At 40.6% G+C, this 23673-nt stretch overlaps 1 long non-coding RNA gene across 1 annotated transcript in view; it reads left to right on the top strand.

The window, feature by feature from the left end:
* LOC117668175 (uncharacterized) overlaps positions 1–22933 on the top strand; it is a 69089-nt gene extending 46156 nt beyond the window's left edge. Inside the window, exon 3 of the long non-coding RNA XR_009623050.2 lies at positions 22656–22933. This is a non-coding gene — a long non-coding RNA (uncharacterized LOC117668175). The remainder of the gene's footprint in view (positions 1–22655) is intronic.
* The last annotated feature ends 740 nt before the right edge of the window (positions 22934–23673 follow it).

Here is a 23673-nt window from a genome sequence, read left to right as displayed (position 1 = left end):
GAATTTCCACCCTCCCCCATAGTCTTTCCAGCTGTCTTCTGGGAATTGAAAAGAATCTTTTGGTCTTTACTTGTACATCTCAGGGTCTTTTCTTTCATGTCTGCTGGGTAGCATGCTTGGTGGTAAGGCTGGTCAGTCAGGCTTGGAAAGGTCTGCTCCTCTCTGGTTGCTGTGCTGACTTTCAGTGGAGACTGGATTCAAACCCAATTTCTGGTTCAAACTGATGGAAGGTCTCCTCTGGAGGCAGCATCTGGATCCATGTGCTCTGCTTCCACAGGTTGCAGAGTCCTTTGTGCAGGGCTGAAAGACATTAGAACAGGGTCCCCTCCCCCCTTTTGTTGGTAATCTTCCCAAGAAAGGCAATGTAACAGGATTAGAGATGGGGGGGGTAGATAGCTTGCAGGCAGAGTTTGAAAAGAAACAATACAACAGTATTGCAGTTACTAAACAGATAATGCAGTTTCAACAAAATGGAGACACAACAGATAAGAAAAAACTGGATTCACATGCTTCAGGAAAGAGATGAACAGGTAAACCCATTTAAACACATACAGTAAATGCAAGACTGATTTTTTTTCCTTGTAAACAAACTTAAAACGTTTCCTTATAAACTTGAGTTGTTACTTTAAGATACAGAGAGAGGAGGAGGAAAAAAAAAAACAGAAATGAAATGATATGCTCTCTTTAATCTGTGTTTGTTGGCCAGACAAACACAGGGCAAAGGCTCTTTCTTTCTTTTTTTTCTCTCTCCCCCATTTTCATTGCTTCAACCTTTTTTTTTTTTCCTTTTCTAACAATTTAAAATTCTTGTCTCTAGAGATCAGATACATTTTATAGTTACAATTACCTCGAGGGTGCACAAAGACTTAAGACACACACACATAAAACAAGGAAGACAAAGAGAAGACAACAGAACTCTGAGATTTCACACACACTGATCATTCCCACATAAATCTCAGTTAAATTAGGGAAGGCACAAATCTTAAACATACCACGTGGTTGCATAGAAGACAGAGACAAACAAACAAACAAAACAAACAAACAAACAAAAACCCAACATTCCTATTTATATATTTCCCTTTTCTTTTAAGTACCTTTATTTAGCCAAATTTGTCTCCCGGTGTTATCTCTTAGCAAAGCCCATTTTTGACACAATTTTCCTAATTTCCTTTTATCCATGCCCCTCAATATGGGCACCCGCCTGGCGTCCCAGGCCGCGAGCACTTCATCTACTGGGGTCCCAGCCACCCGTGAACTATCGCTACCCATGACCCTTTCCTTTTCTCCGGAAGGATCATTTCGACTTAGCCGGGTGGCACGCTCTCAGTTTTCAGAGGAAAAAGCTCTGGGAAGGACTTTGATTCCCTTGCGAAGTATGGGCCCCTTCCTCTAGGGAATCACCACAACTTTTCGGATCCAAAAAGGGGATCCGGGAGGACCTGCTGACCCCTGCAGCCAGGTGTGGGCACCTCCTCTTACACACACACACGCTCGCCCCGTGTCTGGGCTGGACAGAACCGGGTTTCCCTTTCACAATTTTATTACCCCCCCGCCTTTTTCACACGCTTGGCTTTCGCTTGACTTCCATTCCTTTTAAACACAAAGTTCCACATTTGGTGACCCCCCCTTGCTTTCTCTATCCTACCGGTCATGGCTCGGTGGAGCTAGCAGTAGGCAGAGGTGCGGCTAGAGGTCACGCAAAGAGGTGAAATCAGACTGTTTTCCAGGTGGAATCCCACACACACACTTCCTCCTTCCCTAACAGAAGGTCCTGTGCTCTGGCAAAACCCCCATGCTCTCCAGACTGTTAGTCTTTCTGCGGCTAGGAAATGCACAGAGGAAGCAAGATCCAGCTGTACTTGGGAGAAGGGCCTTCACTCACACACATGCAGGCATACACACATTTCCCATACTTTTTTCCCATGCTTTAAATTAAAATTTAGAGGTACTCACCTTCTTTCCAAGCAGCCTTTGAGCTCAAACTCAAAACCCCTTTAAAACCTAGTTCCAAATGGCCAAGGTCCATGAAAACATTCCCACAGACTCAATGGGTCTGCTGCTAGCAAGGGAGGCTTACCTGGGCCTGGTCCATTGGTTAGGTTAGCTTGGAGTCCCGCTGGGTCGCCAATTGTTGGAAGAAACATCCTTCTGGGTTCTGCTCCAAGTGGGGAAACAGACACTGGAAACATGGAGACTGCTTGGAAAGATGGTTTAATGGTGGACAGGATCACATGGCTTGAGTTCCTGAACAGAAAAGGGCAGATACAGTAAATCCTCGGGTTTTTATGCTCTCTCTGGCTCTGCATTTCTTGGGGCCACGAAAGAGTATCCTGATTGGTTGTCAGACTCCCAGGGGGTGGGGGTCTTGCTGGCTGATGCAATCTTCCCAGGTGCCATGTGGTGAGCCTCGTCTAGATGGGTCCCATTGTGTTAGTTTCTGTTGCTATTGTGTAGAGGGCTAATCCTATCTTTCGCAATTCCTACTATGGCTCTGCCTGAAGGAGGTAGATCTTTGTTATGTAGAATAGACTGGCCCAAGCCTTAATGGCCCATTGACAAAGGGTGGGGGGGGGCAGGAAGATGGGAGCTGCTTCAAAACATGCTTATCCCAGAGAAATATAATATTCTGCCTTTTTCATATTTCCTAAAATATTTCACTCTTCCAGGAGAGGGGTGGGTGCTAACTTCCTACAATCCCTACTCTTTTTTTTTCAAAACATGAGTTCTTGGCAAAAGATTAAAATTGATCACATCAGGGAGCCTTAATGGGTGCTTTTAATTTTCTAATGCAAAAGGGAGGCATTGATAGAGGCAACAGAAAAGGATTCCTTCAGTGGCTTCCAAAAGTTTTCAACCATGAAGGTCTAGCAGCCAGGAAAAAATTTCTTGTAAGAATTTTACAGTATCCAATTTTCCATGCCAATTAATTTCAGACTTCAGATATTACTTTCTGTGAGCTTCCAGTCAGGTTTCAAGCAAACACATGTCCCAAAAAATTTTTCACAGCCATGATTTTCCTTTAAATTGCAGGCTGCCCATTTCCAAGGGTTGGTTACTGAACCTGCCCTAGCTCTTTATTGCATCCAGGATTTGTGAGTCCAAATTGAGGTTAGCCAGTGTACAATATCCATTTTTTTTTCTTTTTTCTTTTTTTTGGTGTTACACATAATGAGCCCTGGGATTTCTACTCATGAGACCACCAGTGCAATATATCTTCCTTTACTGGGCAACTGGGCAGCATCATTTGTGAGTCACAGTCAGGGCTTGGGTTTTGGAGATCACTTTTCTGCTATCTCTTCAAGTGAGGGAATTGCCTGAGGGGGGATTGCCCCCTCCCCCATCGAATTAGCAGGGAGATAAGACTCCTTGGGCTTTTAGTGCCACAGAGCAAAAATCAACCTAGGAGAAGCTTTGTGTGGAGGTAAGTGAAGGGAATAGTTTCAGTCTAATTCTGAATAATGTGTGTCTCTCTCTGTGTGCATGTGTATGCAGCTACTTTTACAATACAGACAATACAAACATTTTGGACATATTTCTCCTCTCCACCAGACAGAAATCTAGAGTGTACATAACTTGCTGTGGCAATCACTCTCAAATACAATTCTTACAATAAACTGATTACAATATAAATGAGACAAGAAAGAAAACCTTACAATGAATTTCCACCCTCCCCCCATAGTCTTTCCAGCTGTCTTCTGGGAATTGAAAAGAGTCTTTTGGTCTTTACTTGTACATCTCAGGGTCTTTTCTTTCATGTCTGCTGGGTAGCATGCTTGGTGGTAAGGCTGGTCAGTCAGGCTTGGAAAGGTCTGCTCCACTCTGGTTGCTGTGCTGACTTTCAGTGGAGACTGGATTCAAACCCAATTTCTGGTTCAAACCGATGGAAGGTCTCCTTTGGAGGCAGCATCTGGATCCATGTGCTCTGCTTCCACAGTTGCAGAGTCCTTTGTGCAAGGCTGAAAGACATTAGAACAGGGTCCCCTCCCCCCTTTTGTTGGTAATCTTCCCAGGAAAGGCAATGTAACAGGATTAGAGATGGGAGGGGGGGTTGTAGATAGCTTGCAAGCAGAGTTTGAAAAGAAACAACACAGTATTGCAGTTACTAAACAGATAATGCAGTTTCAACAAAATGGAGACACAACAGATAAGAAAAACTGGATTCACATGCTTCAGGAAAGAGATGAACAGGTAAACCCATTTAAACACATACAGTAAATGCAAGACTGATTTTTTTTCTTGTAAACAAACTTAAAACGTTTCCTCATAAACTTGAGTTATTACTTTAAGATACAGAGAGAGGAGGAGAAAAAAAAACAGAAATGAAATGAAATGCTCTCTTTAATCTGTGTTTGTTGGCCAGACAAACACAGGGCAAAGGCTCTTTCTTTCTTTTTTTCTCTCTCCCCCATTTTCATTGCTTCAACCTTTTTTTTTCTTTTCTAACAATTTAAAATTCTTGTCTCTAGAGATCAGATGCATTTTAGTTACAATTACCTCAAGGGCGCACAAAGACTTAGACACACACACATAAAACAAGGAAGACAAAGAGAAGAAAACAGAACTCTGAGATTTCACACACACTGATCATTCCCACATAAATCTCAGTTAAATTAGGGAAGGCACAAATCTTAAACATACCACGTGGTTGCATAGAAGACAGAGAGACAAACAAACAAACAAAACAAACAAACAAAACAAACAAACAAAAAACCCAACATTCCTATTTATATATTTCCCTTTTCTTTTAAGTACCTTTATTTAGCCAAATTTGTCTCCCGGTGTTGTCTCTTAGCAAAGCCCATTTTTGACACAATTTTCCTAATTTCCTTTTATCCATGCCCCTCAATATGGGCACCCGCCTGGCGTCCCAGGCCGCGAGCACTTCTTCCACAGGGGTCCCCGCCACCCGTGAACTATCGCTACCCATGACCCTTTCCTTTTCTCCGGAAGGATCATTTCGACTTAGCCGGGTGGCACGCTCTCAGTTTTCAGAGGAAAAAGCTCTGGGAAGGACTTTGATTCCCTTGCGAAGTATGGGCCCCTTCCTCTAGGGAATCACCACAACTTTTCGGATCCAAAAAGGGGATCCGGGAGGACCTGCTGACCCCTGCAGCCAGGTGTGGGCACCTCCTCTTACACACACACACGCTCGCCCCGTGTCTGGGCTGGACAGAACCGGGTTTCCCTTTCACAATTTTATTACCCCCCCCCTTTTTCACACGCTTGGCTTTCGCTTGACTTCCATTCCTTTTAAACACAAAGTTCCACATTTGGTGACCCCCCCTTGCTTTCTCTATCCTACCGGTCATGGCTCGGTGGAGCTAACAGTAGGCAGAGGTGCGGCTAGAGGTCACGCAAAGAGGTGAAATCAGACTGTTTTCCAGGTGGAATCCCACACACACACTTCCTCCTTCCCTAACAGAAGGTCCTGTGCTCTGGCAAAACCCCCATGCTCTCCAGACTGTTAGTCTTTCTGCGGCTAGGAAATGCACAGAGGAAGCAAGATCCAGCTGTACTTGGGAGAAGGGCCTTCACTCACACACATGCAGGCATACACACATTTCCCATACTTTTTTCCCATGCTTTAAATTAAAATTTAGAGGTACTCACCTTCTTTCCAAGCAGCCTTTGAGCTCAAACTCAAAACCCCTTTAAAACCTAGTTCCAAATGGCCAAGGTCCATGAAAACATTCCCACAGACTCAATGGGTCTGCTGCTAGCAAGGGAGGCTTACCTGGGCCTGGTCCATTGGTTAGGTTAGCTTGGAGTCCCGCTGGGTCGCCAATTGTTGGAAGAAACATCCTTCTGGGTTCTGCTCCAAGTGGGGAAACAGACACTGGAAACATGGAGACTGCTTGGAAAGATGGTTTAATGGTGGACAGGATCACATGGCTTGAGTTCCTGAACAGAAAAGGGCAGATACAGTAAATCCTCGGGTTTTTATGCTCTCTCTGGCTCTGCATTTCTTGGGGCCACGAAAGAGTATCCTGATTGGTTGTCAGACTCCCAGGGGGTGGGGGTCTTGCTGGCTGATGCAATCTTCCCAGGTGCCATGTGGTGAGCCTCGTCTAGATGGGTCCCATTGTGTTAGTTTCTGTTGCTATTGTGTAGAGGGCTAATCCTATCTTTCGCAATTCCTACTATGGCTCTGCCTGAAGGAGGTAGATCTTTGTTATGTAGAATAGACTGGCCCAAGCCTTAATGGCCCATTGACAAAGGGTGGGGGGGGCAGGAAGATGGGAGCTGCTTCAAAACATGCTTATCCCAGAGAAATATAATATTCTGCCTTTTTCATATTTCCTAAAATATTTCACTCTTCCAGGAGAGGGGTGGGTGCTAACTTCCTACAATCCCTACTCTTTTTTTTTCAAAACATGAGTTCTTGGCAAAAGATTAAAATTGATCACATCAGGGAGCCTTAATGGGTGCTTTTAATTTTCTAATGCAAAAGGGAGGCATTGATAGAGGCAACAGAAAAGGATTCCTTCAGTGGCTTCCAAAAGTTTTCAACCATGAAGGTCTAGCAGCCAGGAAAAAATTTCTTGTAAGAATTTTACAGTATCCAATTTTCCATGCCAATTAATTTCAGACTTCAGATATTACTTTCTGTGAGCTTCCAGTCAGGTTTCAAGCAAACACATGTCCCAAAAAATTTTTCACAGCCATGATTTTCCTTTAAATTGCAGGCTGCCCATTTCCAAGGGTTGGTTACTGAACCTGCCCTAGCTCTTTATTGCATCCAGGATTTGTGAGTCCAAATTGAGGTTAGCCAGTGTACAATATCCATTTTTTTTTCTTTTTTCTTTTTTTTGGTGTTACACATAATGAGCCCTGGGATTTCTACTCATGAGACCACCAGTGCAATATATCTTCCTTTACTGGGCAACTGGGCAGCATCATTTGTGAGTCACAGTCAGGGCTTGGGTTTTGGAGATCACTTTTCTGCTATCTCTTCAAGTGAGGGAATTGCCTGAGGGGGGATTGCCCCCTCCCCCATCGAATTAGCAGGGAGATAAGACTCCTTGGGCTTTTAGTGCCACAGAGCAAAAATCAACCTAGGAGAAGCTTTGTGTGGAGGTAAGTGAAGGGAATAGTTTCAGTCTAATTCTGAATAATGTGTGTCTCTCTCTGTGTGCATGTGTATGCAGCTACTTTTACAATACAGACAATACAAACATTTTGGACATATTTCTCCTCTCCACCAGACAGAAATCTAGAGTGTACATAACTTGCTGTGGCAATCACTCTCAAATACAATTCTTACAATAAACTGATTACAATATAAATGAGACAAGAAAGAAAACCTTACAATGAATTTCCACCCTCCCCCCATAGTCTTTCCAGCTGTCTTCTGGGAATTGAAAAGAGTCTTTTGGTCTTTACTTGTACATCTCAGGGTCTTTTCTTTCATGTCTGCTGGGTAGCATGCTTGGTGGTAAGGCTGGTCAGTCAGGCTTGGAAAGGTCTGCTCCACTCTGGTTGCTGTGCTGACTTTCAGTGGAGACTGGATTCAAACCCAATTTCTGGTTCAAACCGATGGAAGGTCTCCTTTGGAGGCAGCATCTGGATCCATGTGCTCTGCTTCCACAGTTGCAGAGTCCTTTGTGCAAGGCTGAAAGACATTAGAACAGGGTCCCCTCCCCCCTTTTGTTGGTAATCTTCCCAGGAAAGGCAATGTAACAGGATTAGAGATGGGAGGGGGGGTTGTAGATAGCTTGCAAGCAGAGTTTGAAAAGAAACAACACAGTATTGCAGTTACTAAACAGATAATGCAGTTTCAACAAAATGGAGACACAACAGATAAGAAAAACTGGATTCACATGCTTCAGGAAAGAGATGAACAGGTAAACCCATTTAAACACATACAGTAAATGCAAGACTGATTTTTTTTCTTGTAAACAAACTTAAAACGTTTCCTCATAAACTTGAGTTATTACTTTAAGATACAGAGAGAGGAGGAGAAAAAAAAACAGAAATGAAATGAAATGCTCTCTTTAATCTGTGTTTGTTGGCCAGACAAACACAGGGCAAAGGCTCTTTCTTTCTTTTTTTCTCTCTCCCCCATTTTCATTGCTTCAACCTTTTTTTTTCTTTTCTAACAATTTAAAATTCTTGTCTCTAGAGATCAGATGCATTTTACAGTTACAATTACCTCAAGGGCGCACAAAGACTTAGACACACACACATAAAACAAGGAAGACAAAGAGAAGAAAACAGAACTCTGAGATTTCACACACACTGATCATTCCCACATAAATCTCAGTTAAATTAGGGAAGGCACAAATCTTAAACATACCACGTGGTTGCATAGAAGACAGAGAGACAAACAAACAAACAAAACAAACAAACAAAACAAACAAACAAAAAACCCAACATTCCTATTTATATATTTCCCTTTTCTTTTAAGTACCTTTATTTAGCCAAATTTGTCTCCCGGTGTTGTCTCTTAGCAAAGCCCATTTTTGACACAATTTTCCTAATTTCCTTTTATCCATGCCCCTCAATATGGGCACCCGCCTGGCGTCCCAGGCCGCGAGCACTTCTTCCACAGGGGTCCCCGCCACCCGCGAACTATCGCTACCCATGACCCTTTCCTTTTCTCCGGAAGGATCACTTCGACTTAGCCGGGTGGCACGCTCTCAGTTTTCAGAGGAAAAAGCTCTGGGAAGGACTTCGATTCCCTTGCGAAGTATGGGCCCCTTCCTCTTAGGGAATCGCCGTAGTTTTTCGGATCCAAAAAGGGGATCCGGGAGGACCTGCTGACCCCTGCAGCAGGTGGTACTGGCACCTCCTCTCACACACACACGCTCGCCCCGTGTCTGGGCTGGACAAAACCGGTTTCCCTTTCACAATTTATTCCCCCCCTTCACACGCTTGGCTTTCGCTCGGCTTCCATTCCTTTCAAACACAAAGTTCCACATTTGGTGACCCCCCCTTGCTTTCTCTATCCTACCGGTCATGGCTCAGTGGAGCTAGCAGTAGGCAGAGGTGCGGCTAGAGGTCACGCAAAGAGGTGAAATCAGACTGTTTTCCAGGTGGAATCCCACACACACACTTCCTCCTTCCCTAACAGAAGGTCCTGTGCTCTGGCAAAACCCCCATGCTCTCCAGACTGTTAGTCTTTCTGCGGCTAGGAAATGCACAGAGAAAGCAAGATCCAGCTGTACTTGGGAGAAGGGCCTTCACTCACACTCATGCAGGCATACACAAATTTCCCATACTTTTTTCCCATGCTTTAAATTAAAATTTAGAGGTACTCACCTTCTTTCCAAGCAGCCTTTGAGCTCAAACTCAAAACCCCTTTAAAACCTAGTTCCAAATGGCCAAGGTCCAGGAAAACATACCCACAGACTCAATGGGTCTGCTGCTAGCAAGGGAGGCTTACCTGGGCCTGGTCCATTGGTTAGGTTAGCTTGGAGTCCCACTGGCTCGCCAATTGTTGGAAGAAACATCCTTCTGGGTTCTGCTCCAAGTGGGGAAACAGACACTGGAAACATGGAGACTGCTTGGAAAGATGGTTTAATGGTGGACAGGATCACATGGCTTGAGTTCCTGAACAGAAAAGGGCAGATACAGTAAATCCTCGGGTTTTTATGCTCTCTCTGGCTCTGCATTTCTTGGGGCCACGAAAGAGTATCCTGATTGGTTGTCAGACTCCCAGGGGGTGGGGGTCTTGCTGGCTGATGCAATCTTCCCAGGTGCCATGTGGTGAGCCTCGTCTAGATGGGTCCCATTGTGTTAGTTTCTGTTGCTATTGTGTAGAGGGCTAATCCTATCTTTCGCAATTCCTACTATGGCTCTGCCTGAAGGAGGTAGATCTTTGTTATGTAGAATAGACTGGCCCAAGCCTTAATGGCCCATTGACAAAGGGTGGGGGGGGGCAGGAAGATGGGAGCTGCTTCAAAACATGCTTATCCCAGGGAAATATAATATTCTGCCTTTTTCATATTTCCTAAAATATTTCACTCTTCCAGGAGAGGGGTGGGTGCTAACTTCCTACACCAGGTCACATGTGGTGAGTTTCTGCTGCTATTGTGTAGAGGGCTAATCCTTGTTGGATCTTTGGCAATTCCTACTATGGCTCTGCCTGAAGGAGGTAGATCTTTGTTATGTAGAATAGACTGGCCCAGGCCTTAATGGCCCATTGACAAAGGGTGGGGGCAGGAAGATGGGAGCTGCTTCAAAACATGCTTATCCCAGGGAAATATAATATTCTGCCTTTTTCATATTTCCTAAAATATTTCACTCTTCCAGGAGAGGGGTGGGTGCTAACTTCCTACACAGGTATACATTCCATTATATCTTCTTTGGAATAAACCCACAGTTAAGTTGGGTATGCTTTTATTTTGCTTTTGAAGAATGATATTTTATATGCCACCGTTTAATATTATGGACAGAGATTTGAAAAGAATTGATTGCATTTAAGAGAAAAGGTGACAGTTGCATTCCAATCTCTCCCAAATTAATTTCATTATTTGAATCTCTTCCAAGTTAGTATCTGTTGCAAAGAAACCAAGCCAATACATTTCTATCTGGAGCACCAAATTCCTTTAGGTTGTCATGGAAAGTATTTATATTACTAATGAGCAGCCCCCAGTGATGCTCCTACACTTTTTCTGTTGCCATGTTTGTGTTGGGAGGCTGCTTCAGCTGCCAACTCTATTCCTGTTGTCCTTCTAAATACAATAATAAATTAAAGATACTCTATGAAAAAATAGAGAATTTCAGTTCTTGTCTAAGGTTGCTTCATTCTAGCAAATAGGAATACAACGTTACTGATTAAAATGGATAATCAGTTTTGTCCAATGCCTTCTACACAACAGCAATAAAGTTGACCAAAATCATGTTAATCACAATTGCTGCATATTGGATTTATGTAAATATATCATCTGGAGAAAAGTAATGAAATTCCCTCTGCATAAAAGTAATGATTTATAAAGGTTCTCTTTATTTAGAATTAAATTTATTTAGAATTGTGTGTATGTATAAAGTCCATTCCCACAGCAGAAGAAAAGTCTGCATGAAGTAATTGATAATATTATATTAATGAGATACTTTTTAATAACAAAATTTATATTATGATCAGACTACTAATTTTGAGGAAGCAATTTAAATGGATGGTGAATTGGTTGCTTTATCATGATTATGTAATATACTGAATTAAATGTAATGAGAAAGTGCTTCATACAGGAAGGAATCTGTTGGATAACAAAAATTGTGGTATTGTGCTTTTGAATTACATGATGTTCTTTCCCACTGTAAATATTGTGACCTACAGATATTACTAAAGCAGTGATTTAAGCAGTAAAAGTGATTTTATTTGAAACATAGCTAAATGAGCTGACAATAATCTTGCTAATTAAGGAAATTTTAAGATTTTTTTTTTTTGGTTACATTGCCTAGAACCTTCATTAATTCATCCAATTTTATTATGACAGGAACGTTCTCAGCTGAATAAAATATAGACAGTCTTTTGCTAGCAAAGGATGGAATTTTTCTCTTCCTGTCCTCAGATGTCAAGATATATTTCATAGTATATATTATATTTGATTTTTTGTTTTTTTAAAAAATATTTATTATTGAGTATTTTACATTTTTAAAACCAAACACACAATAGCAAAAGAAAACAAGAGAAAAAAAAACACATACACTTACATCAAACGTTAAAATACAATACTAACAACAGATATATACAATTTTACAACTTTCTGCATCAAATTTTGTCTTTACTCTTAACTTTTATCATCCCGCTCCTTCTCTTTATTTTTAAATATTCATAATTAACCTTTTTGTAAGCAGGGTCATTATTTACATTTATATCCAGTATATTAATATCAAATTTCACTTTATATTATTTCTTAATTTGATTTCTGATTTCTAACCATGTATAGAACCTGTTCCACACTTTGTAATAATCCGAGTCATTTCTTTCTTTGATCTCCATTGTTAATTTGTCCATTTTGGCACATTCAATGATTTTTTAAATTATTGTTGCTTCTGATGGTGTATTGGTCGACTTCCACATTTGCGCTAGAGTAATTCTAGCCATATTTGTATGTGAATACACATCCATAGGTAAAAAAACCAAAAACCACTGAATTTGTAAATGTTTTGCTAGAATAGAATGGCATTTTGCCCAGGAGTTTGAAGAGTCAGGTTCTTTTATAGACATAAATGTTCTCGTGTCTTTTATTTGATTACGGTTTATGATAAATTCCCCCCAATGCATTCTTTTATTTCTTTATTTGTGTGTGTGTGTGTGTGTGTGTGCCCTTGTGTGCGCGCACGCCTTTATTTTAAAAATACATGGCAGTTTGGGAAACATGCTATCCATACAGTATGTCCTACCAAAAAGAGGAAGGGTAGAAATGTGTATTATTTTGAGCTTAGAATGAGAAGGTGGTGAGGCTTTAGAATCTGAAAACTAGCCAGCTCACTCTAGGGTAATAGAGTCCTTTGTGGTGGCATGGCTCATTTCAAAGATGGCTTTTCATGCAGCTGGCAGGAGGCACAGATCCAGCTGCTTCTCAAAGGACAGCAGGAAGTGACAGCCTCCTTGTTTCCATTGGTGGGTGAGGCCTGGTGAAAAATTCCACCTTTGAAAGCAGAAAGATCATCTGCAGACAAGGGAGGGATCTAACGTGGCTTCTTTGGAGCTATCAGCATGGGCTGCGCTGGTTTTCTGTTGGGTGTAGGGTGTGCATTGAAACCTCGGCCACATGTAGAATGCTAACTTAAAATTCAAATTAAATAAGGATAATTAACAATTAACAAAAAGCTAAGCAGACAAGTAATTAGATATTCCCTGACTAGTATTTACTGTAATTTCATGACCCATTCATAATTAACCTCAGACTGTAAAGTATATTGATGAGAAGGCGAGGTATGAACTTGTATTAACAGTGACAGAATAATCTGCCAATTAAATTGCATTTCATTCAGGCTTAGAGAAGCAAAAACTGTAATGGATTTTTATTATCTTCCCATACTTTCCTATGCTTGGCACGTGCCACAAGCAAGATTAGGAGTTGATGAAAGGAATAACGATAAAAAAAAAAAACCCTGCCTGGTATCTGTAGCAAGGGGGCGGGGGGAAGTAATATTAAAGAAGGTTTAAAGAAAAACAATAAAAATGTTAAACAGATTTATGCTACATTGTATTGGTAACACATTCAGAATAGGTTCAATGCACACATCCTAAATTTTAACCTTTTCTCAATATTAAGTACATAGCTGAGCTTCTAGCGCAGAGTTTCAGCAAGAATCTAAAAGCTAACTTAGAAGATGTTATTCATATCTTTTGAATTTTATGTGCCATAATGTGAAAACATTCCTCAGTAGTATCTCAGTGATGTCAAAGTGCAGCATTCCAATATGGTAATACCAAGATAATTTCTTATTTTTTCTATTTATGATTCTTTGCTTTTTTTTCTTCATTTCACTCTTTAGAGAAATAAAATAACATGCAAAACATTTTAAAGGTTCTTTCTTTCCAGGAAGCCACATTGTCCAAGCAAAAGATGGCTTAAATAGTGTTTTCCAGCCAAGTTCCTAGAAATGGTTCTTTCTTTTTTGTAGATGTTCAGATTATATATTCTGGCTTTCTCTTTCTCCATTGTGTATTCTATGTAGCAGTTGAAGACAAATTCTGCTCTGCTATTTATGATACCCTGTATTTCTTTTTATCAGTTGAAATATTAAATCTATATGCTGTTTTTCCATTATTAGATTCTCAAGGCAGCTTATAGCAATATTTGCTTCTCACCACTCTAAATTTTCTCATTATTGCAGGTTAGAGTTGCTGCACCATCTGTTTCTTCCAATAGTTTCATTACTAACTAGCATTAATTAAAGAAGTCTGTATGATTATGTTGTGACCTCCCAAAAAGTTTCCATAACTGTATGTCCTACAAACAGCTGCTTTCTTCAAGCATTATCCCTTCACAGCAGTCTACAGAATAAGTCGAAGGATGTTTGTTCAGATAAAACTTTCACAATTATTTACTTCTATATAAATATGCTTTGGGCTTCAGTGGTGTGATTGAGGGTAAATGCTACTGAAGTCAGTGGTCATTGGTTTTCAATGTGCTACTAGATGGAGTTCAAGGAGCTGGTAGTTACCTATAAAGCTCTTTGTGGCATAGGATATGGTTCTTTGCAGGACTGCCTGGTTGTTCTACCCTTCCCACTGGACCCAGCTGGAGAAGCATGTTATGAGTCACATGAGTTATAGAATGTCATCTTGCAGGACTCAGGAAGTAATTAAGATTAGATTAGTCCAGACCCTACTAACTTTTTGAAAAACTTTTAAGACATGAAAACTTGCAAGGTCCAAGCATGGGCCTTGCAAGTTTGGTACAATGTGATTAATATTTGTTTAGATTGGTTTGGCTCTTCAGTTGTTGTACATGTTTCAGTTGATTGTATTTTCTTTAACCGTTTGAAGCCTATCAGAGTCACTATGGTGAGATGGATTTCTATGGAAGTCAACAAAAATAAATAAATAAACGACAGCTTACATAAATGAACAAAGTATGCATTGAGTGAAATTAAGCCTCACATATTGGAAACCAAATATAAGCATAAGAACAGGTCTTCTCTTTCTTGACTGTTTTTGAAACTGTCAAATGGCTCATGTCCTTGGAAGCCTCCTTTGTCTCAGTATGGACGTCAGAACTTCTCTCCCTAATTCTGAATGTTGGATGCCCTCACATTGCTCTGTCTCTGCCATGTGGTCACTGCTGTTATTTCCTTTCCAAGTTATAGGAGTCATAAAATTATACAACAAAAGGAAACCAATGCAGCAGATGTCACCTCCCTAATTCCCTCAAGTTTCAAACTTGGCTGTGATCGGTGGCATAAACAGACACATCACTATTCATGTATCAGCTAAGAACAGAGACACGCAATCGTCATTAAGGTGCTGCTCTAAAACTTTCTAAAACCTTTACTGGCTTGCATTGTCATTAGATTGATATTTTAAATACATACACAGACACACAGACATAAAGAGATAGAGATAGAGATAAAAATTGAGACAGAGAGGGAGAGAGAGAGAGTGAAAGAGATAAAGATGAATATAGAAATGGGATAGAGATAGAGAGGTAGAGATGGAGAGAGAGGGGGGGATTACATTTGTTACATACTGGAATCAAACACCATTTATAATATTGACATTTATTACATATTAGTCAGCTCAAGGACTGATTATTTGAAGAAGAAAAACACTCAGAAGTCTCATTGTCCCCTAAACTTACACTGTATTTTTATTATTATTCCAGCCAGCCTGGCATAGGTTAGTAGCTATTATGAAGTTTACAAAAGTGAATTAAGATGCATCAATGAATAACTATTTTAAAGGGATCTTTATTGAATGTTGAGTGAGAAACTGAAAGTTGACTCTTTTGGCAATAGTTGAAGAAAAGTGAACTTAGCCAGTGATGTCTTGATTGATGGGCATTTTTTATAGAGGACCTTTGATGAGGAAGAAATGATTGTCTTAATAGGCTAATTATCTTCAGAGAATAATGCCTATCTCATTTGTGTAGCAAAATGACCAGGTAGATTGAGTTCTTGCCATTTTTACAGATGATAGATAACATTGCGCTCTTGTGAAAACAGCAGAAAAACTAAGAGAACAAAAGTGTCAGTTGGACAAGAACATCTGCTTTCTATATAGAGTGATTTTTAAAAAAAAAACTAATAAAAATAACTGAAGGAATAAATCCCACTTGCAATCTTCTTCACTTCTGAATTCTATCACTTCATTCTTCTGCATGCCTAATATTCTCTTTGTTGGATCTGTTTGCAGGGCTAATTTAATTGTAAGTTTTCCAAATCCCAAAGCTGTCTTTCCTTCTAGACTTTCAAGGGCAGCACCTGGGGGAGGAGACTGTCCTATTCACTTTGGAGCATACATTTTTTAAACAAACCAACAAACAAAGATATACTTAACCACAACTCCAGCATAGGAAGTATCTCCATCCCAGGGCCCAAGATTAGTCAGTGAGCCCATAGTCCCTTGGCACTTACCATTCCAGCTGCCCTCAGTATGAATTGCTTATCTTTGGACAATAGGACACAGACACTATAATTTGGTGTGTGATCATTGACACGCCCCCTCCTTTGTCTTCCTTTCAAAGCCAATATACTAGGCCCAGATGGGTTAATACATAATGCAAACGCGCAAGTAATTGGTTGCCTTTGTGTAGCAGTCAGTCATAGCTCACTGTCCCTCTGATCCACTATTAGTGGTCATGCAAACACTCCTTCCACCTAATTAAGCACAGCTTTGAAATCTCCCTTCCCAATGATGTTTCCTTCCCAAGCTAGAGATTCACACATGAGCCCCTACCTGTTAAACCTACTATCTCACACTCTTCTGGGACAAAACATCCCCAGCCTTACCCAGGTGACCAAGCTGCTGGGGATGTTAGGACCTAAAGGGAGGGTGGAGTGATGAATGATCTTCAGCAAAGTCTAGATTAAAGAGCTGAAAATGGGATGTTAATAAACCCCAAGTCACTAATTTAGAGAACACATGCTCTCCAGGCTAAACCAAGTGCTTGAAACAATGAGAAGGGATAGACAAGGCATTAGGTAGGCAGCTATCTTTTCAAAGTCGGCTTTTTTTGGTGTTCTGGAAATGTGCAGGACAGTCCAGGTGTTGTGGTATGTTAACTACTTCACCTGAACATTTCATTCATGATTCCAATCCTGGCAACGTCTGGACAAGCCATCAGCCATTTGCTTATATATTTAGCTTTCCTTTCTGCTTTGAAGAGTCTGAATTGCAAAGGGGATAAAGACAGTGAAGTTACAGCTGAAGGCAAAGCTGTCTTGAACATTCCTTAAAGTTCATATTGAAGACAATTGGTTGTAAAATAAAAGACACGTTTTGAGGCACTGCATGCATTTTTTGTAAGCAATTCATGACAGTGTTTAAAGCAGGAATAAAGTGAATGAAAATTGGGATTTAGTGACAGATCCCAGGGTGATTTGTAGAAGAGTCAAACAAAGGCAATAGTTTAAAAGTGCTTTTTCTACCGTGAAAGTGTTTGGAGGTGGTGAAGGAATGAAGTAGTAAAAGAATATTGACATTTTAAAAATGTATTCAGATTTAAAAGAAGAAATCTCATGAATCTTTATAAACAGAATACTTTATAGGAAAAGTGCCACCTTTGAAAAGCTCAGTTTGAGTAATTCTGATCCTCACATAATGGCAGAACCAAGCAAGAGCATCTAAAGTTGGCTTGACTGAAGGACAAAAGAAATATTTTTTTCGCTTCTGTATTGTTTCCATTAATTCGAGCCATAGATTCTGGTTGGCAGAAAGTTTTATCCCTCTGAGAAACTGAGGGTACTGCATTCAGCTCCCAATCATTAATCAAAAAACAAACAACAAAAGATACAGAGAATCCGTTCGATTGTGGTGTGATGCAAACTGAGTGAATGAATGAACAAGATGTGACAAGGGATCTGATTCTAAACCAGGAGTGAAATGCTCCCGGTTCGGACCGGATCACCCGATCTGGTAGCAATGGCGGCGGGTGGTTCGGAGAACCGGTAGCAAAAATCCCTGCTCCCCCTGCCCAGCTGAGCCGTGCGATCATCAGAGGCAGAAAAATGCTTTTAAAAGTTAAAAAAAAAGCCTCTGATGATCACGCAGCTCAGCTGGGATCGTCAGAGCCTTATAAAAGCATTTTTTTCTACAACCTCTTTGGCTGAAGAGGTTGTAGAAAAAATGCTTTTAAAACTAAAAAAAAAAAGTTGGCCATGCCCACCCAGTCACATTACCACCATCCCCACCAAGCCATGCCCACAGAACCTGTAGTAACTAATTTTACATTTCACCACTGTTCTAAACTCCTAGGCTTCTCATTGGATTATAAGATTTTAGAATGGGTGGGACATTTACAGATGATGCCCTGTTGTCTTATCAACGAACTTCAGATGAACATCTGAGGTTTGCAGATGGTAATACTAAGACAGTAGTACGAAGGAAGGAAGGTTTATTCTTCTGTATTATACAGGCCGTCCTCGACTTACCACCACAACTAAGCCCAGAATTTATATTGCTCAAGTGAGAAATTTGTTAAGTGAGTTTTGTCCCATTTTATGACTTTTCTTGCCACATTTGTTAACTGATTCACTGCCGTTGTTAAATTAGGTTGTTAAGCAGTGGTGGGTTGCCCCTGGTTCGGACCGGTTCTATAGAACCGATAGTAAAACCGGTGGGAGGCTCCGCCCACCGACCCTGACGTCATCAGGAAGCTTCTGTGCATGCGCAGAAGTACGCGCGAGTGAAGCAAGTGCGTGTGTGCGGCCCCGTTACAAACTGGTAGTAAAGGTAAATAGAAAAACACCACCCCCGCTGTTAAGTGAATCTGGCTTCCCCATTGACTTTGCTTCTCAGAAGGTCACAAAAAGGGATCACATGACCCCAGGACCCTGCAACCATCATAAATATGAACCAGCAGTCAAGCATCCAAATGTAAATCACGTGACCATGAGGATGCTGCCATGGTCATAACTGATTAATAGTCATAAGTCATTTTTTTCAGTGTTGTTGTATAACTTCAAATGGTCACTAAATGAACTGTTGTAAATCGAAGATTACCTGTACAAAGATCAATTTTTTGCAGTAATGTCTTTTTAATGTTGCTAACTCAATATCTTCTTCCTTCATTCTATTATGACCAACTCTGGTCTTTCTGTTCCATCTTTAACTGGACTTTTGTCTCCCTATCTTTCTTATTTTACAGTTTGGGCTATGCTGTACCATGCTATAGTGTATTATGCTTATCTTTATGGAGAGTGACCCTTCACTGGAAAAACCAGCTATGTTATTGCTACCAAGAGGCACATCCAGTATGTACAAATAGGCAGCTGAGTGAGGAAGTGGTTATGTAGTCTTTCAAATTCTGGCAAATAGATGGGGAAGAAATGGAGGTATGACAGATTTTATTTTTCTGGGCTCCAAGATCACCACAGATGGGGACTGCAGCCAAGAAATCAAAAGACGCTTGCTCCTGGGGAGGAAAGCTATAGCAAATCTAGACAGCATACTAAAAAGCAGAGACATCACCCTGCCAACAAAAGTGCGTATAGTCAAGGCTACGGTTTTCCCAGCTGCAATGTATGGCTGTGAAAGTTGGACCATAAGAAAGGCTGAGCACCAAAGAATTTGAACTCTAGTGCTGGAGAAGACTCCTGTGAGTCCCTTGGACTCTAAGGCGATCAAACCGATCAGTCTTAGAGGAGATCAACCCTGACTGCTGTTTAGAAGGCCAGATCCTGAAGATGAAACTCAAATATTTTGGCCACCTAATAAGAAGGAAGGAATTACTGGAGAAGAACCTAATGCTGGGAACGATTGAGGGCAAAAGAAGAAGGGGACAACAGAGAACGAGGTGGCTGGATGGAGTTACTGAAGCAGTAGGCATGAACTTAAATGGACTCCAGAGGATGGTAGAGGACAGGAAAGCCTGGATGAACGTTGTCCATGGGGTCGCGATGGGTCAGACGTGACTTTGCAACTAACAACCAAAGTCTGTCAAAGGGTGTATTAAATATTTAGGTCTGACAAGGATTTATATTCTAAGCATTATCCCTTCAGGTTCATGGTATTTATAGGTTCAGTTGTTTCTTCGTGCATATTTTTGTCATTGGCCATTATCTTTGCCTTTTTTTTTTTTAATTTGATTTATATGCCGCCCTTCTCCGGAGACTCAGGGCAGCTTACAATGCATTAAGCAATAGCCTTCATACTTTTGTATATTTATACAAAGTCAGCTTATTACCCCCACAAACTGGGTCCTCAATTTACCTACCTTAGAAAGGATGGAAGGCTGAGTCAACCTTGAGCCTAGCGAGATTCGAACCTGCAGTAATTGCAGGCATCTGGTCTTAATAACAGGGTGCCTTAGACCACTGTACTACCAAGGCCTTCACCAATATCTTGTCCCATTTAGCACTTCCAGTTATTATTGTCAGTGGTAAATGAAAATTTACCTTTTAATGGCTAGCTGTGTTGGATCCATGATAATCAGCACATGAAGAAATCTAAGCTCCATTTTATAATTAATTCCAATTTTACTTTAAATTTCATTCTGCTTCTGGTATTTTCATAAAGAACAACCCTTTGCACATCTGAATACATGCAGGGCAGTCCTACTGGACTTACACCAGTGTAAGACTGATTAGGACGACAGCCTTAATTTCTTAAGCATTCGTTTTCAGTGCTATGTATTATGCACAACATCATGGCAATAAATTTTGTAAGCACGATGGCATAAGATGTTCAGATGCTCATTAACTTTAGATGGTTTAAAGGGGAATATGCAAGTACATGGGCCCATACATCAACTGTTAGCCTGGAGAGTTAATTGAGCTTCAGGGTTCAAAGTGATATGCCATATGATGCCAATTGCAATAGCAGAGAAGGACCAATAGCAGAGAAGGACCAGGCCTTCTTTGGCAGCATCTGACTGATAATTGTGAGAAACAAAACTTTGGTCCAGTGGAATATTTTGACAAGCTTTAACCTTTATTACTTAGATTAGTTAGTCTTGGAACTGTTGAGCACAAGGTGGCCACACCAAGCATAGAAATCTTTCTGTGACCAATGACAAAGCCCTGATATTCTCTAAGACAAGTTGTCTCTTATTCTTAACGCTAATGATACCCAGCTGTATATCTCTACCCCGCGTCAATTCAGTGATGCAGTGGATGTGATGTGCCGGTGCCTGGAGGCTGTGAGGGTCTGGATGGGAGTCAACAGGCTCAGGCTTAACCCAGACAAGACTGAGTGGCTGTGGGTATTGCCTCCTAAAGACCATGTTGATTGTCCATCCTTGGTTTTGGGGGGGGAGAAATTGTCCCCCTCAGAATGGGCTCGCAATTTGGGTGTCCTCCTAGACTCACAGCTAAGATTAGAGCAACATCTGACAGCTGTGGCTAGGGGGACCTTTGCACAGGTTCGCCTGGTGCACCAATTGCAACCCTACTTGGATCGGGAGGCTCTCCTCACAGTCACTCATGCCCTTGTCACCTCACGGTTAGATTATTGCAACGCGCTCTACATGGGGCTACCCTTGAAAAGTGTTCGGAGACTACAGTTGGTCCAGAATGCAGCCGTGCGAGCTATCGTGGGTGCGCCTAGATACACCCACATTACACCAATTCTCCGCGAGCTGCACTGGCTCCCTATTGGTCTTGGTTATTACCTTTAATAACCAAGGTGTTGGTTATTACCTTTAAAGCCCTACATGGCTCAGGGCCAGGCTATCTTTGAGACCGCCTTCTACTGCATAGCTCCCAGCGACCGGTAAGATCCCACAGAGTTGGTCTCCTCCGGGTCCTGTCAGCTAAACAATGCCGGCTGGTGGGCCCGCGGGGGAGGGCCTTTTCTGTGGCTGCCCCAGCTCTCTGGAACCAGTTACCTCCTGAGGTCCGGACTACCCCCACCCTATTGGCCTTCCGGAAAGCGGTGAAGACCTGGCTTTTCTGGCAGGCCTGGGGCTGTTGATCTCACTGTTCAATCTTGCGAGATCCGGCCATGGATGGTGTGCATGTGTTTTTAATGTTTTTAAAATGCTTTTATAATGTTTTTTTTTTTAAAAAAAAATTATGTTCACTGTTTGTATTATTTCTGTTGTAAGCCGCCCAGAGTCCCTTGGGAGTTGGGCGGCATAGAAATATGATAAATTAAATTAAATTAAATTAAATTAAATTAAATTAAATTAAATTAAATTAAATTAAATTAAATTAAATTAAATTAAATTAAATTAAATTAAATTAAATTAAATTAAATTAAATTTATAGTCTGGAATACTTCCTACCATTTTATTTTTCATTTTCTGGGCATGTTGCCATATTTCTAGAAACTCTGCACCATCTACTCACATTTTTATGGGGACCTGTGTATGCTTACAGGCATGTCTGAAAATAATAATGATGCTAGGTTTGGAGAATTCTGTTTTCCAACTATGTGAACGGAAGCAGCTGAGTTTTATTCATGTGGTTAAATAATCTTGGCTAAGCATAATGTAAACTCAATCATGCATTCCTAACATTTTTATCAAAATGTTTTATCAAATTTGTTTACTTCTTACAATACCAGCATCATTTAGCATAATTGCTCCCTGAGTTTTGGTAAATGTCCTGAGCAGTTTCAGAATTATACAGAATACCTCCCTCCCATGCTAACTTTGACCAGATTGCAGAATTGTGATTAATGTTCTCAGTACTATTTCCCTGTTTTCCAATGTAAGACTGCTAAGTGTCCATAGGGATACTCCACCATCCAGATAGAGAATTTTATCCCATTGGTCTTTCCTACCTAATAAGATTTTATAACTGGGCAACATCTTTACATCCGCCCACTACAATAATCACAATTCTGGGCAGCATCTCAAGAAACAATTCTCCCAACATTTGTGTGCAAGCATGTAGGGTAGATCAGTGACAAGGGGAGGGACCATTCTGAAACTGAAGTCAGTAGAACTGTGGATGTTGTAAAAAGCCTAGCTTTTTTTCCCTTTTTGTTTGTGAAGGTCATCTGAATTTGGAAAGTAAATTGGCAAAGCTATTATTTTCCTGCCGATCTAAGTATGTTGTGTTTTAATGTCTCGTTTATCTTTTTGTGGCTATAGGTTTTCCAGCATACAGTATTACACTAAGAAGTTCTGACTTTGCAGAGGGATATATGGATTTTTGTTTTACCTTCCACCATTTAAAGAACAACCCATTAAGCTCAAAGAGAAGAATTGTATTATAAACAAGTTAAAGAGCCCAAGGTATTCTAGAGTGGAAATCCAAAGAATATTGTGTACTATTGAAAGAATTGAAAGGAAAGGAACTGAAATGGCATGACCTGGACATACAAGAGACATTTTCTTAATGACCCACTAAATAAAATAGTTCAAAGGAATCTGAACTCAATTCCTTCATTTATGGGGGAGTAGTTGCATTAGTCTGCTGTAGGCTATATCAACAAGAAATCTTATCTCATCTGGAAGACTGGCACATATATAAAATACGTAACCTCAGCTTAAGTTTAGGAAATCACTTTTTCAGAGTAACACAATACTTTAAAACAATGTTAGATCTTTAGATAATAGGGTGCAGGCTCATTTATTTAAGGATATTCATGCCATACATGTAAACAAATGCTTTTTCAGGGCAGTTTATGATAATCCAATGTCTACCAATTTAAACTAAAAGAACAGCACCAAACTAATAACATCTTCAAACACTCAGTATAAATATCAGCCGTTTAATAAACAAAACAGTTGCAAGGTAGTAGAAAATAAATTTAGATTTTACATGAACAACACAGCTGTTCATGCAGATGTTTAAAATTATCATTCCCATTGTTTTTGGCATTGGTCATTCAAGTTACATCAGATGGAGGGAATCATATTAGCCTTTCCTATTGCTGCCTGCCTGCCTGCCTGTCCGTCCGTCCGTCTGTCCATCCATCCATCTGTTTTGTTTATTAAATATATAGTTAATATATAGTTTTGTTTGTTAAATGGCTGATATATAGGAATAGCAATAGGAAATGCTAATATTCAGTTCAACTACTACTAATCCTATGTTAACAAATTCATTCAAATCATTATTAGCTTCTGGCTATTCCTATTGTAATTCTACTCTGTTTTGTTTTTA

The sequence above is a fragment of the Pantherophis guttatus genome, chromosome 9 (assembly GCF_059756535.1).
Source record: "Pantherophis guttatus breed Tessera chromosome 9, ASM5975653v1, whole genome shotgun sequence".
Taxonomy (NCBI): Eukaryota; Metazoa; Chordata; class Lepidosauria; order Squamata; family Colubridae; genus Pantherophis; species Pantherophis guttatus.
The sequence above is the reverse complement of the archived record's forward strand: the minus strand, read 5'-3'. Positions and strand labels throughout refer to the sequence as shown.